This window comes from Salvelinus sp. IW2-2015, linkage group LG22 (assembly GCF_002910315.2).
Source record: "Salvelinus sp. IW2-2015 linkage group LG22, ASM291031v2, whole genome shotgun sequence".
Lineage (NCBI taxonomy): Eukaryota > Metazoa > Chordata > Actinopteri > Salmoniformes > Salmonidae > Salvelinus > Salvelinus sp. IW2-2015.
The window spans coordinates 31,753,600-31,769,828 of NC_036862.1; the positions used below are offsets into that span (position 1 = coordinate 31,753,600).

Here is a 16,229-nt window from a genome sequence, read left to right on the forward strand (position 1 = left end):
TTATATATATATATATAACCATAATTTACTACACTTAAGTATAGACAGTAGTATAGATCTATATATATAATTTATAATATATACTATATATATTAATATGTGATAGCTCTTCTTTCCCTTTACTGTTTGGGCTCACATTTTCTACTCCACACTTACCATTTGTATTTAGCGCTAATTTTCACATTAAATTTTTATGCACCCCCAATGTCCTTACTGGTTCAAATTCTGGTACACCCGGTCCCCATTCTCTCGACAGTCCCTTCTTACTCGATATCCATCCCTTCTCTTTCTTTCTCTCCCTCCCCTTGCTGGAGAGTCATTATGTTAAAAAGCTTCAACCTGCCTGCTCTTTCCCTTTCTTTCACTCTCCACCTTTGGGTCTCTTTAATCCTCTCTCATTAGTGGCAGTGCGTCGCTGCGCACTCCCCTTGTCTCTCCCCTTCCTCTCGTTCGCATACCAATCATTTTCCAATGACTATTCACTTTGCTACCAATAATTTCCCATGACTTTTTGATGCCTTTGCTACCAATCATTTTCCCAATGACTGATGGTCACTTCTTACCAATCATTTCCAATGACTGATGTCACTTTTGCTGACATTAGCAAAAAATAATGTCCAACCATCAATATTGAGAGAGGAGAGAGGGGACACGGCCAGCCAGCCAAAGACAATCATGATTAGATGAATCATAAACTGTGCAATGGCCCGACCATCCACTCTGAATAACACCCTCGCTCTGCTAACACACACTTGACTCAAGTGCAACACAAAGCATGGCAGATTATAGAATAACAATGTCAGTGATTGTGCTCATTCGACACATTACACTGTTAATTTTAGAAGTAATTACGATGGGACCTTCACAAAAATGTACACTCAGGACTGACTAGACATGTTAATAACATTAATAATGTGAGGCCTGGCCTTTCAAGTTGTACTACTAAAAATATGAGACCTGTGCTTGGATGTCTTAAGCCACTCAGCCTGTCTCTAGTTTCTAAACCCAGTAGTCAGTCCCTGCATCAAGGTAGTAGAACATGTACCTGACCCAGAGGAAGGGCTCTGAAAAACTGGAGCCATTTTACTGATAAGCTGCAGCAACGCCGGTTTTCACGACCCTTTTAAACACAATTCAGAAAGATTGAAGAGGAGTGTGTTGGACACCAGTGGACACAGTGAAAACAACCACAGTTTTCACACGCCATTTTCCCACACGTCCTACACACCTTTTTCTCACACCACAGAGGACACATGCACACACTTAACAAGCGGACAGCTCTTCCGCTACATCTATAATCAGTAGCCCGCTTCCTGTTGGCAGCTAAAACACCCGTTGTGTCAAATTTGAGGGGAAGAGGAAAATACTTTCTGTGCTATAACGAGTTATTTGCTAATTGACAGAGCAGTTCTCAGGGGAGAGACAGACCACTAAATGTCTTTGTAATATATGTCCAGCTGGAAAGAGACGCAAGGAAACAGCAAGTCAAACCACCCAATACCAGCCTGCCGGACAACCATGCAAGCAACAACGGCTATGATAGAATTAGGAAGTGCACCCACAGACAAGCCTAGCCAACCACGGGCCATTATGGCAGCACGCCTGCGCCGAATCCCATTCGGCAATAGGGAGGAGATACAGGAGGGTGGAAAAGTGTTTGGTTAAACTCGTGATATAAAACTTTGTTCCCTTTATATTACCTTGGACACATGGAACAAGCACTTGTTATGGACCATGAGACAGATGTACAGGGATGCAGGAAACTCTAGAGATAGTTTCCCCGGTTCTATGAAAAAGTAGTTGTGATACACAGACTGGTGTCCACATACCACCAGTTGCACACATTATTATTAACGGAGGCATAGCATTAGGCTGCACGACATGATTATCTAGGTAATGATTATTAGACACTAACTGAAACTCGTGCTTGCCTGTTGGAGGTGTAAAGGGGGTGTGGTCTTTGATCGGTGTGTGCTGTGGGATATTGCACGATCAATATTCCAATTTAGATAAAAAATTTAGATTTAATGTGCAGCCTAGCAACATCAACGTTTACAGGATCTACCAGGTATTCAACACACAATTATCATGCTCCCTCTGAGACATGTGCAAAGCTGGGAAGCAGTGGGACAGTTTATGTCATAGATTAGACGTTAGGCGACGACGAGCGCCAGGCTGCATACAGAGTCTAGTAACACTAACACAGTTCAACGGGTCATCAGACAGGGAGGGGGGCAGCAATAGTGTGTGAAAGAAGACGCGAGAGAGAACCAGAGCGAGGACTAGTGCGGCAGGGGGCGGAGGACGAGTATGGAGGCGAGCCGAGAGAAAGAGAGACGGCAGGAAAGTAGAAGAGACGGGTGACGGAAACGGAGGAAGAGAGCGATTAGACTGAGGGAAACGGAGGAAAGAGAGCGAGCAGACAGAGGAGAGAGCGGAGGGGGAGAGCGAGGACGGAGGAGAGAGAGAGAGACGTGAAGGAGAAGAGAGAGAGACGGGAGAGAGAGAAGAGAGACGGCAGGAGAGAGAGAGAGACGGAGGAGAGAGAGACGAGGAGAGAGAGAGACAGAGGAGAGAGAGAGAGACGGAGGAAAGAGAGAGAGACGGAAGGAGAGAGAGACAAAAAAAGAAATTATTTGAGAGAGAGAAAGTCATGACAGCAGAGAAACAGCTCGCTGACTTGTTATAACCTTTTGATTGTTAAGAGCGAGAACTGACACGATTTAAAATTAGCAAAAGATGTATAGGTAATCAAATATCCTACCACTGAAAACTCAAGGCACAGGAGGTAAAGATTTTGGTCTTTTTAAGTCCTCACTCGCCTGGTCACATCTTCATCGTGGGTCAGCTAGCCAATGTCAATCTGTCAGCTGAGCTTACGCGTCTAGCTCCGAACTGTTTTACTAGAGTTGGTAACCATAGCAACATGGGCCACTGAGCGAAGCCGCTAGCAGCATGCCAGACAGCAGCAGAGACACGACTTTCCCCCCCTTTTTTGTTGAATACCCGCAGAAATCAAATCAGAAGAAAGGGAAGGACTCCATTTTTAAACACAGAATTCTGAGGAGAACCCAGAAAACTTTGTTGTGGCCCACCGCGGAGCTGCCTCACAAAACAGGGACTGTTACTTACACAGACCACTGTAACCTTACTGGCTGGCATACAGCTGTAACAAGGGCATTATCTGCCTCATATACCACAAGAAAGGCATCTGCAAGGAAGGCAAATCCATAATTTTTGAGGGGACAAGCAATAAGACCAGGAAAACAGGTTGGGTTAAAACATTGTACAAAGAATAAACACACTGTCATGGCTCACAGTGGCAGATGAGGCTGCAACTCAGCTCTATCTTGTTGCCGGACATTGCCACACTCTAAGGGAAAAATGGCGGAAAGGCTAAAAAAAGACAAGGGAGCAGCACGACTCCGAACCCTCCGCTCACTCAGGCACCCCAACAGCAGTGGACTTATCCTCCCCCCCCCTGCCTGCTACAACGTACCATTAGCGGCAAGACGCACACTACCATCAGCCTGTTGAGGACGACATGTGATAGAGGTATGGTTACTGAGCTGAAGGGCAGCTCGGCCCAGCTTACACCCACCACCAGCCCAGACGACAGAGCTTCTACAGACCAGGATCAACCAGTGCAGGACCGCAGCTGAAGATCTCTTCCAGGAGCTGAGAGAGAGCCTTACCAACAGCGCTGAGGAGGTAAACAGGCCGTATGCCATGAGGCGAGAGAGCTTGGTGCAGGTAAAGGAGGAGTGACAAAGAGTTGTCTGTCATCAAGAGGGTGCTGCAGCACAGAAAACAAGACTGTAGAGACTCCTTAGAGAGGAAGCTTGCAGCCCCTCACCACCCCCCGTAACAAAACCCTCACCACACAATCACATCCCCCCATCCCAACGTAAACATTACCAGACAACACGGCGATTTAGCCACAACCCCAGTAAAACAAGGTGGCTCACATGAGGAAACACCTGACTACAGAGCGAAGCTCCCCCCTGACACACCGCCTACAGGTGTACCAACATGGGCCCTGTGACTCCAGCCCGGCAAGACCATGGAAACCCACTAATCTGGTAAAAACCACTGAGGTGGACATCCTCATTGGAACTAAAAGGGAAATTCATCCAGAGGATAACCTCCTTCCCCACACCACAAGAGGCTGCAAAAACATATGAGTGCCCAAAAACACAGGATGCACTCCACATCCTGTCCCAGCCTGACTGGACACTGACCAGGCCACATTAATATCTCACATCCGGCACCAAACAACTCCATGCGAGAGCAGCAGGAAGAGTAGCAGCCTGGTTCAAACCTGAGGTAGCAGAGAGGGCCTCTGAGTGGTCCCCAACTTCACCCACATTAAACAACTATTCTCCATCTTGTGCCCCGCGAAAGACTTCATCTGCCGTACCATTCAGAAAATCAACGTTAACATCACCCTGAAAGGGTGCTCGGCCTACTTTTCCGAACGAAGGAGAAGCACCGACGTGCACGTTGCTCACCACCCAAACAATTCACCCCAGCAGCGGATCTGCAGGGACCACTCCCACCTGAGGAAGCAGACTAGTAGGGATGGTTTGCCAAGTCTCTAAAGGATATCGTTGCACTTAGCCGTAGACATAACACTCCCATGCCCACACTGGGACAGAAGGATCCACCATACCCGACCCCTACCAGTGACCACGTGGCCCACCAAGGAGACCACCAGGCCCCATTCAGTACACCCACTCAGACCCAGCGCCACGCCCACCCACCAACAGAGCAAATCACACAAGCTTTCCAGTAGGAATTAACCCACACTGAGACCGGGTCCGGCGAGCCTACTACTCGCACCAGGACCACCAACCTCTACCAGGAACCAGGAGAGGGAAGGCCCAAATGAATTACTTTAAAAATCATAAAATGTGATTTCTGGATTTTTGTTTTAGATTCCGTCTCTCACAGTTGAAGTGCTACCTATGATTAAAAAAGTACAGACTCTACATGCTTTGTAAGTAGGAAAACCTGCAAAATTGGCAGTGTATCAAATACTTTGTTCTCCCCACTGTGTGTGTGTGTGGTGTGTGTGTGTGTGTGTGTGTGTGTGTGTTGTGTGTGTAGGTGGTGTGTGTTGTGTGTGTGTTGTGCTGTGTGTATGTAGTATATATATATATATACATATATACACATACATACATACATACATACATACATACATACATTACATACATACATACATACATACATACATCCTAGATCTGAATTTCCCATTTTAGTCAATGAGGATGGCCACCTCAGTGGTGTACCAAATTAGTGAGGTTTATGCGTCTGGGTGTGGTAGTACACATATGTATATATACACTGCCTCAAAAAAATAAAGGGGAGACACTAAAATATACACATCCTAGATCTGAATGAATGAAATATTCTTATTAAATTACTTTTTTCTTTACATAGTTGAATGTGCTGACAACAAAATCCACACAAAATGATCAATGGAAATCAAATTTATCAACACCATTGAGGTCTGGATTTGGAGTCACACTCAAAATTTAAAAGTTGGAAAACCACCACTACAGGCTGATCCAACTTTGACGTAATGTCCTTAAAACAAGTCAAAATGAGGCTCAGAGGGTGTGTGTGGCCTCCACGTGCCTGTATGACCTCCCTACAACGCCTCGGCATGCTCCTGATAGGTGGACAGTCAACTCCTGGACAGTCTGTGGTGCAACATGGCGTTGGTGGATGGAGCGAGACATGAAGCTCAATTGGATTCAGCTCGCTGGAGGGAACGGGCGGGCCAGTCCATTAGCATCAATGCCCTTCCTCTTGCAGAACTGCCTGACACACTTCCAGCCACATAGAGTCTAGCTTGTCTTGCATTAGGAGGAAACCCAGGGCCAACCGGCACCAGCATATTGGTCTCACAAGGGCGTCTGAGGTGATCTCATCTCGGTACCTAATGAGAGCGTCACGCTACCTCTATGGCGAGCCACATGGAGGCTGTGCCGGCCCCCCAAAGAAATGCCACCCCACACCAATGACTGACCCACCGCCAAACCGGTCATGCTGGAGGATGTTGCAGGCAGCAGAACGTTCTCCACGGTGTCTCCAGATTTCTGTCACGTCTGTCACATTGTGCTCCAGTGTGAACCTTGCTTTCATCTGTGAAGAGCACAGGGCGCCAGTGCGCGAATTTGCCAATCTTGGTGTTCTCTGGCAAATGCCAAAACGTCCTGCACGTTGTTGGGCTGTAAGCCACAAACCCCCCACCTGTGGACGTCGGGCCCTCATACCACCCTCATGGAGTCTGTTTCTGACCGTTTGAGCAGACACATGCACATTTGTGCCTGCTCGGAGGTCATTTTTGCAGGCTCTGGCAGTGCTCCACCTGCCCTCCTCATTGCACAACAGGCAGAGGTATGCGGTTCCTTGCTGCTGGGTTGTTGCCTCCTACGGCCTCCTCCACGTTCTCCTGATGTACTGGCCGGTCTCCTCTGGTAGCCCTCCATGCTCTGGACACTACGCTGACAGACACAGCAAACTCTTGCCCACAGCTCGCATTGATGTGCTATCCTGGTGAGCTGCACTACCTGAGCCACTTGTGTGGGTTGTAGACTCCGTCTCATGCTACCACTAGAGTGAAAGCACCGCCAGCATTCAAAAAGTGACCAAAACATCAGCCAGGAAGCATAGGAACTTGAGAAGTGGTCTGTGGTCACCACCTGCAGAACCACTCCCTTTATTGGGTCTCTGAAAAAATTACCCTGCCAAGCCGCACTACCTTCTCAATGTGTCGGAAGGAAACACTGCTACAACTGGGCCAATCCCGGGTGGCGCGGTGGTCTGGGGCACTGCATGCGCAGTGCTAGCTGCGCCACCGGAGTCTCTGGGGTTCACGCCCGGGCTCTGTCGGCAGGCCGGCCGCGACCGGGAGGTCCGTGGGGCGACGCGCACATTGCATAGCGTCGTCCCGGTTGGGGAGGGTTTGCGGTAGGGATATCCTTGTCTCAGTATGTAAAATCTGTAATAAAATGTATGCACTCTACTGTAAGTCGCTCTGGATAAAGAGCGTCTGCTAAATGACTAAAATTGTAAATGTAAATTTGGGGTGTAGCTTGCTAATTGCCTATAATTTCCACCCTGTTGTCTATTCCATTTGCACAACAGCATGTGAAATTATTGTCAATCAGTGTTGCTTCCTAAGTGGACAGTTTTGATTTCACAGAAGTGTGATTGACTTGGAGCTTCCATTGTGTTGTTTAAGTGTTCCCTTTATTTTTTTGAGCAGTGTAGTAATAATATATATATATATATATAATATTATACTGCGTTTGAAGGTAGGCCAATACATCCACAGGTACACCTCCAAGTTGACTCAAATGATGTCAATTAGCAGCTTCTAAAGCCATGACGTCATTTTTCTTTTTTCTGGAATTTTCCAAGCTGTTTAAAGGCACAGTCAACTTAGTGTATGTAAACTTCTGACCCACTGGAATTGTGATATAGTGAATTATAAGTGAAATAATCTGTCTGTAAACAATTGTTGGAAAAATGACTTGTGTCATGTACAAAGTAGATGTCCTAACCGACTTGCCAAAACTATACTTTGTTAACAAAAAGGTGTGGAGTGGTTGAAAAACAAGTTTTAATGACTCCAACCTAAGTGTATGTAAACTTCTGACTTCAACTGTACATATCTACCTCAAATACCTTATTATCTATCCTGATGCTTAGTCACTTTACCCTGCCTTTATGTACATATCTACCTCAAATACCTTATTCCTCTGCACATTGATCTGGTACTGTCTGTATATAGCTCCACATTGATATGGTACTGGTACTCTCTGTATATAGATCCACATTGATATGGTACTGGTACTCTCTGTATATAGCTCCATTCTTGTGTATTTTATTCCTCGTTAGTTACCATTTCATTTTGCATTATTATTTTTTAAACTCTGCATTGTTGGGAAAGTTTCATAAGCAAGCATTTAATTGTAAAGCTTACACCAGTTTTATTCAGCATGTGTGATAAACCCAATTTGATTTGATTTAGTACCTGAAGTTGGGCGCTGAGGCCCACTCCAGAGCCAGACAGGCCAGGTCCACAGCTGCGTACACCAGCAGGAAGAAGATGGTTACAATGCTGGCGATGGTGTTCAACTTCCCTGTGAACAACACCAACTACAGATGGAGAAAATGAGAGAGAAGAAATAGATGAGGGAGAGAGAMATGGAGGGGAGAAATAGTTTTTCCTCTGACCTCCACAACAAAGTCAGTGAGYGTCAGTCTCCTCAGTTCTCCCCTTTAACAAGAGTATTAATTAGCTATTCACCGAGCCCTCAGTCACAGCCAGTATGGGCAACTTCTGGGCCTGCCTGCCTGTGTGTGTGTGCGTGAGTGAGATCAGGTCAGTTGTCTTCGTGTTGTATGTCCAGTCCATGTAAACCCATGGTAATCACCAAGCTATTCTGAGAGGCTGAGTTATCACTAACATCACACAGCCCTTTACTAAAAGGTCAGASCACAAAGATAGAGGGGCTTCTAAATCAGTCTCAAGGTCTCCCTCTTCCTCAAATATCATCTGGATCACTTTGAATTGATGCATGACTTGTCTCTATATCCATCTCCCTTTTGGCCTAACACCTTCTTTCACCTTCCTTCCTGACATCCCTCGCTCCCTTTCTCTCATCTGTGAGATTGTTTAACATGGAGTGAGATTAGAATCACACTTGTGTCATCAGTGAATCATTCAAATGGCAGAGAAAGAGCGAGCGACAGAAAAGAGGGGGAGGACTAGTTAATGAGCTCTGATACAGGCTAATGATTTCACTCTAATTACTCCCCCACTCCAGTGTAGAAGCGGAGCGAGGGATGAGAGAGGAAGACAAAGACCAGCCATTTAACACTCGCTTCTTGAAGAGTATCTGACTAGCCAGTCATTATCAGAGCTCTCTCCACCTCCATCTATTTTTCCTGTCTCTGTATCTTTACCTCCCATTCTCATCTCCTTTTCTCGTATTGTCTTTGCCCAATATCTTCACTACTCTCAAAAGTATTCCCTTCTCTCTCCATCTCCCTTCTCTCTCACATGCTATCTTTGTTCCATTTACCCTTCTCTCCTCTACTTATATCAATCTACTTTTCACCAACATTCGACCTGATCAGAGATTATTGAGCAGTAAATCAACTATTCTCTCCCTAGTCTATACCTGTACTTGACAGGAAGAAACAGACCCCTCAGTTCCTATTGTCTTACCTGGACTGCGTAACCACGGAAGAGGACACACACACCCAGGGTTCCATGTGTCTTACCTGTACTAGAACCAGGACTAGTAGACAGACACCCAGGTTCCCATTTCTACCTCACTAGAACAAAGTTAGGACAGACACCCAGGTTTCCCATTGCTTACCGTACTAGAACCAGGAGAGCCAGCGACAGACACCCACCGGTTACCCATGTGAAATGTCTTCTTAGCTGGAGACAACTTGCCTGCAGACGGAGAGCAAAAAACCTCGAGTATGACAACCAAGAAAAAGAAGACAAAAACCGAAAAAAAAAAACTTACAGTTGAAGTCGGAATTACATACACTTAAGTTGATCACTTTAAACTCGTTTTCAACACTCCACAAATAACTTCTTTTAAACAAACTATCGTTGGCAAGTCGTTAGCGACACGTGAATGCTACTGTTTTGCAGACACAAGTCATATTTGCATTCCAAACAAAACACACAAAAACCCAAAAAAAAAAAACTCCCCTTCCAACAATTGTTACACGACAGATTTTTTCACTTATAATTCACGTTCATCACAATCCAATTGATGGTCAGAACGTTACATACACTAATTTCACTCGCCTTGTAAACAGCTTGAAAAATACAGAAAATGCATCGTTACTGGGATTTTTTTGTAATTAATATATTATTTTTTTATATTTACTTTTATTACCTATATTATTATTAGTTTTTTTTATTATTAATATGTATTCTTATTTATTTTATTATATAATACTTATTTTATGCTATTTTATTCATATTACTTTATTAAAGAATTTTGATTTACTTACTTATTTTAATATACTTGTACCTGTTTCCCAGCATTCACAAGTCCTTGCGCTTGTTCATGGGATTGATGCCCACTTCGCAACCAACAGTACTTCGTCTCTAGGAGACAAAAGCGTTCTCCTCCGAGTCGTATCGACGGCTGCGTTGTCCCATGATGTTTATACTTGCCTGCTATTTTCTACAGGATAACGATACCTTATCAGGCGTAACTTAACGTTTTGGATTGGAAATTCCCCAAAAGAACCATACACTTGAGTCTACAATATGTTTCTCTCGGTCTTGCTGTATTCTTATTAGATTTCCCATGATGCAAGCAAAGAGGGGCACTGAGTTGAAGCTGAGCCCTTGCAGAGACTACAGCCCCACAGGACACCTCCAATTTACTCAGTTAATTTACTCATGGCTTTAGAATGATGGCTTACTGATAGGCTAATTGACATCATTGATCAATTGACGGCAGGTACTCTTGGATAGTTTATTTAAGGACCTTACCTTCAAACTCAGACGTCTCTCTCTGATTGAAATCATGGATAAATCTAAAAAATTCAGCCAAGAACCTCAGGAAAATTAATTGTAGACCCCACAAGCCTGGTTCATCCTTGCGGAGCAATTTCCAAATGGCACTGAAGGTACCCACGTTCACCTGTACAAATAATAGTACGCAAGTATAAACACCATGGAACCACCGCAGCCGTCATACCACCAAGCTCAAGGAAGGAACGCGTTCTGTCTCCTAGAATGAACTGACTTTGTGTGAAAAGTGCAAATCAATCCCAGAACAGCAGCAAAGGACCTTGTGAAGATGCTGGTGCAAAGTGAAGAGGACAACACGCTACAAAAGTACTAATCCACATAAAACAAGTCCTACATCGACGTAACCGGAAAGGCCGCTCAGCAAGGAAAAGTCACTGCTCCCAAAACCGCCATAAAAAAGCCAGACTATCGGTTTGGCAACTCACATGAACAAAGATTATACTTTTGAGAAATGTTCTCTGGTCTGATGAAACAAAAATAGAAACTGTTTGGCCATAATGACCATCGTTATGTTTGAAGAAAAAAAAGGGGAAGGCTTGCGACCCGAAGAACACCATCCTAACTGTGAAGCACGGGGTGGCAGCATCATGATGTGGGGGTTTGCTGCGAGGATCTGGTGCACTCACAAAAATAGATGGCACATGGAGCATAAAATTACTTGGATATATGAAGCAACATCAAAGACATCCTCAGAAATTACAGCTTGGTCGCAAATGGGTCTTCCAAATGGACAATGACTCCAAGCATACTTCCAAAGTTGTCAAAAAAGCTTAAGGACAAGAAAGTCAAGGTATTGGGAGTGGCCATCACAAAGCCCTGACTTCAATCCTGAAGAAAATGTGTGCGAGCAAGGAGGCCTACAAACCTGACTCAGCATCACCAGCTCTGTCAGAGGAATGCCAAAACTCACCCATTTATTGTGGGAAGCTCTGTGGAAGGCTACCCGAAACTATGTACCCAAGTAAACAATTTAAAAGGCAATGCTACCAAATACTAATTTAGTGTATGTAAACTTTCGCTACCACTGGAATGTGATGAAAGAAATCAAAGCTGAAATAAAATCACTCTTTCTATTATTCTGATATTTCACATTCAAAAATAAAGTGTGATCCTAACATGACCTAAAATAGGGAATTTGTACTAAGATAAATGTCAGGAATTATGAAAAATGGAGTTTAAATGTATTTCCTAAGGTATGTAAACTTCCGACTCAACTGTATGTGAGAGCAAAAGGAAGAGGAGGAGATAAGATGGCAGGGAATAACGTTTAGGACCACATTTCAGTTGATACATGAAAAAATAAATTAGAGACCTCAACTCAAATCAAATGCAGCCAAGAACAGGGGATGGAAGGAAAATAAAAGGGAGAAAAGGGGAAGGTGAAGAGCGAAAACAGAGCAGAAATTTTAAAAGGGTGTAGATAAAATAAGAGAGTGTGTTACACTATATTAGAGATCCATTACCCAGTGGTGTAGAAAAGACAGTTGCAGAAGCAGGTTGCACCAGTTAATGAATACACACACACACACGATAAGAACTTGAAGCTACAACACCTTAATCATACAGTCACAAGGCAAAAACAAAAACCACATAACTAAAATATAGTGTTTAACCCCTGAAAGCATTCCTACGTGATCACTAGCCGATCACTCAGTTTTGCTTCAGTCTAGTTCAGCATGGTTCAGTCTAGTTCATCTGTTCTGCTCCAGCTGCCCACTCTACAGGGGAAACCTGCTTAATACTGCTATTCATCTCCCATATCCACACACAACGCCAGTGAGAAGGGAGAGAAGAAGCTATAAAGATAAATAAGAGGGTGAGGTGGATAGTGAGAAAGAGGAGGACATAAGTGTACCCACCAAACAGGTCGTCCCGTGCCAGGGCGTAGAGGATGCGTGACGCCCCTATCAGGTTACTCATGGCAGCAGACATGGTGGAGGAGTACACACCAACGGTCACCAACGGGTTCCACACATTAATGTCCCGCAGGAAACTGTAGTCCCTCTGGAGGAGAATACTGAGAGAGAAATCAGATTATATACATTCATATGAAACCCTCCCCCACTCCACTCCAACCCTCCACCCATCTCTCTGTCTGTTTTTTAGTCTGTCAGCTCCCTCCACTCCCTCGATCTGTCTGTCWYCTCCCTCCACTCCCTCGARCTGTCTGTCCCCTCTGTCCGAAAAATAGGAAATGCCAATGATATGATTTGTGTGTGTGTGTTATTTGGTGTGTGAGTGTTGGTCTGCGTTATTATTTGTGTGCCGCAGTTAAACGTTTATGAACCATTGCTTTAAATCAGGCTCTCTGACATTGTTAATAATGATTCACTTTAAAATGTTCCCATCCACCAGCAGCACACACAGTAGTGAAAACAAAAGTCATTTGAGTATGCATGTGTGTTGGAGTTACTCTGGTGTGTGTGTGTAATGGAGCTGGTCAATTTTATTTATTTATTTATTTCACCTTTATTTAACCAGGTAGGCAAGTTGAGAAGTTCTCATTTACAATTGCGACCTGGCCAAGATAAAGCAAAGCAGTGTGACACATACAACAACACAGAGTTACACATGAAACACAGTCAATAATACAGTAGAAAAATAAGTCTATATACAATGTGAGCAAATGAGGTGAGATAYGGGAGGTAAAGGCAAAAAAAGGCCATGGTGGCGAAGTAAATACAATATAGCAAGTAAAACACTGGAATGGTAGATTTGCAGTGGAAGAATGTGCAAAGTAGAAATAGAAATAATGGGGTGCAAAGGAGCAAAATAAATACAGTAGGGGAAGAGGTAGTTGTTTGGGCTAAATGATAGATGGGCTATGTACCGGTGCAGTAATCTGTGAGCTGCTCTGACAGCTGGTGCTTAAAGCTAGTGAGGGAGATAAGTGTTTCCAGATTTTTGCTATAGCCTGGTTATTAATTCCTGTGACGTGTGGCAAGTGCAGTATAAATCTGAACATGCTTGACATTTTAAAACATGCACTCCAAAACAAAGCCATCATAAAGAGGTGGCAGCCATGCAGAGAGGAAGAGCAGAGGACAGAGCGTGTGCCATGCAGAGAGGGAGAGCAGAGGACAGAGCGTGTGCCATGCAGAGAGGGAGAGCAGAGGACAGAGCGTGTGCGATGGGGCGTCAGAGCTAACACGGGTGCGGATAATCTGTGAGCGCTCTGACCAGCCTGGTGGCTTAAAGAGTGAGGAGATAAAGTGTTTCCAGATTTTTGCTATAGCCTGGTTATTAATTCCTGTGACGTTGGCAAGTGCAGTAATAAATCTGAACATGCTTGACATTTTAAAACATGCACTCCAAAACAAAGCCATCATAAAGACGGTGGCAGCCATGCAGAGAGGGAGAGCAGAAGACAGAGCGTGTGGCCATGCAGAGACGGGGAGAGCAGAGGACACGAGCGTGTGCCCATGCAGAGAGGGAGGAGCAGAGGACAGAGCGTGTGGCCAAGCAGAGAGGGGAGAGCAGAGGACAGAGCGTGTGCATGAGAGAGGAGAGCAGAGGATATAGAGCGTGTGCCATGCAGAGAGGGGAGAGCAGAGGACAGAGCGTGTGCCATGCAGAGAGAGGAGAGAAGATTCAGCAAGGAGAGCCAGAGACAGTGTGCCATGCAGAGAGGGAGAGCAGAGGCATGAAAGGTGTGCGCATGCAGAGAGGGAGAGCAGAGACATAATGTGTGCCATGCAGAGAGGGAGAAGCAGAAGGACAAAGTGTGCCAGAGAAGGAAAGAAATATGTGGCCAAGAGAGAGGAAGAGGCAGAGGACAAGCGTGTGCCTGCAGAGAGGAGGCGAGACATACGTGGCGCATGCAGAGAGAGCAGAGACAGCGTGTGCCATGCAGAGGAGAAGCAGAGGACAGAGCGTGTGCCATGCAGAGAGGAGAGGCAGAGGACAGAGGGTGCCAATCAAGAAGAGGGAGAGCAGAGACAGAGCGTGTGCCCATGCAGAGAGGAGAGCAGTAGGACAGAGCGTGCAATGCGAATTAACAGATCAGAAGAGAGGAGGCAGTAGGACAGAGCGTGCTGGCCATGCAGAGAGGGGACGCAGAGGACATAAATGTGTGCCATGCAGAGAGGGAAAGCAGAGGACAGAAGCTGTGCCATGCAGAGAGGGAGAGCAGAGGACAAATGCTGTGCCATGCAGAGAGGGAGAGCAGAGGACATGAATGTGTGCCATGCAGAGAGGAGAGCAGAAGGACAGAGCGTGTGCCATGCCAGAGAGGGAGAGCAGAGGACAAATGTTGTGCAATGGCAGAGAGGGAGAGCAGAGGACAGAAGCGTGTGCCATGCAGAGAGGGAGCAGAGGACAGAGTGTGGCCATGCAGAGAGGGAGAGCAGAGGACATAAGTGTGTGCCATGCAGAGAGGGAGAGCAGAGGACAATAATGTGTGCCATGCAGAGAGGAGAGCAGAGGACATAATGTGTGCCATGCAGAGAGGGAGAGCAGAGGACAGAGCGTGTGCCATGCAGAGAGGGAGAGAGAAGGACAGAGCGTGTGCCATGCAGAGAGGGAGAGCAGAGGACATAATGTGTGCCATGCAGAGAGGGAGAGCAGAGGACAGAGCGTGGTGCCATGCCAGAGAGGAGAGACAAGGACAAGGTGTGTGCCCATGCAGAGAGGAGGAAGCAGAGGAACAGAGCGTGTGCCATGCAAGAAGAGGGAGGCAGAGGACAGAGCGTGTGCCATGCAGAGAGGGAGAGCAGAGGACATAATGTGTGCCATGCAGAGAGGGAGAGCAGAGGACAGAGCTGTGTGCCATGCAGAGAGGGAGAGCAGAGGGACATAATGTGTGCCATGCAGAGAGGGAGAGCAGAGGACATATGTGTGCCATGCAGAGAGGGAGAGCAGAGGACAGAGCGTGTGCCATGCAGAGAGGAGAGAGAGGACATAATGTGTGCCATGCAGAGAGGGAGAGCAGAGGACATAAATGTTGTGCCCATGCAGAGAGGGAGAGCAGAGGACATAATGTGTGCCATGCAGAGCGGGAGAGCAGAGGACAGAGCGTGGTGGCCATGCAGAGAGGGAGAGCAGAGGACATAAATGTGGTGCCATGCAGAGAGGGAGAGCAGAGGAACATATGTGTGCCAATGCGAGGGAGAGCAGAGGAACAGAGCGTGTGCCATGCAGAAGAGGGAGAGCAGAGGACTAATGGGGTGGCCATGCAGAGAGGGAGAGCAGAGGACATAATGTGTGCCATGCAGAGAGGGGAGAGCAGAGGACAACTAGTGTGCCATGCAGAGAGGGAGAAGCAGGGAGGAAAGCATGTGTGCCATGCAGAGAGGGTAGAGCAGAGGACATAATTGTTGTCGCATGCCAGAGAGGGAGAGCAAGGACAGACTGTGTGCCATGCAGATAGAGGGAGAGGCAGAGGACATAGAGTGTGCCCATGGCAGAAGGAGGGAGCAGAGGACAATAAGTGTTGCCATGCAGAGAGGGAGAGCAGAGGACGAGGCGTTGCCAATGCAGAGAGGGAAGCAGAGGACATAATGTGTGCCATGCAGAGAGGGAAGAGCAGCAGGACATAATGTGTGCCATGGCAGAGAGGAGAAGCAGAGGACATAATGTGTGCCAATGCAGAGAGGATGAGCCAGAGGACAATAATTGTGTGTTTTTTATTAACATTCGT

At 46.0% G+C, this 16,229-nt stretch overlaps 1 pseudogene; it reads right to left on the minus strand.

Annotated features, from left to right (window-relative positions):
- LOC111982720 (solute carrier family 12 member 9-like) overlaps nt 1–16,229 on the minus strand; it is a 79,671-nt pseudogene that overhangs the window by 32,953 nt on the left and 30,489 nt on the right.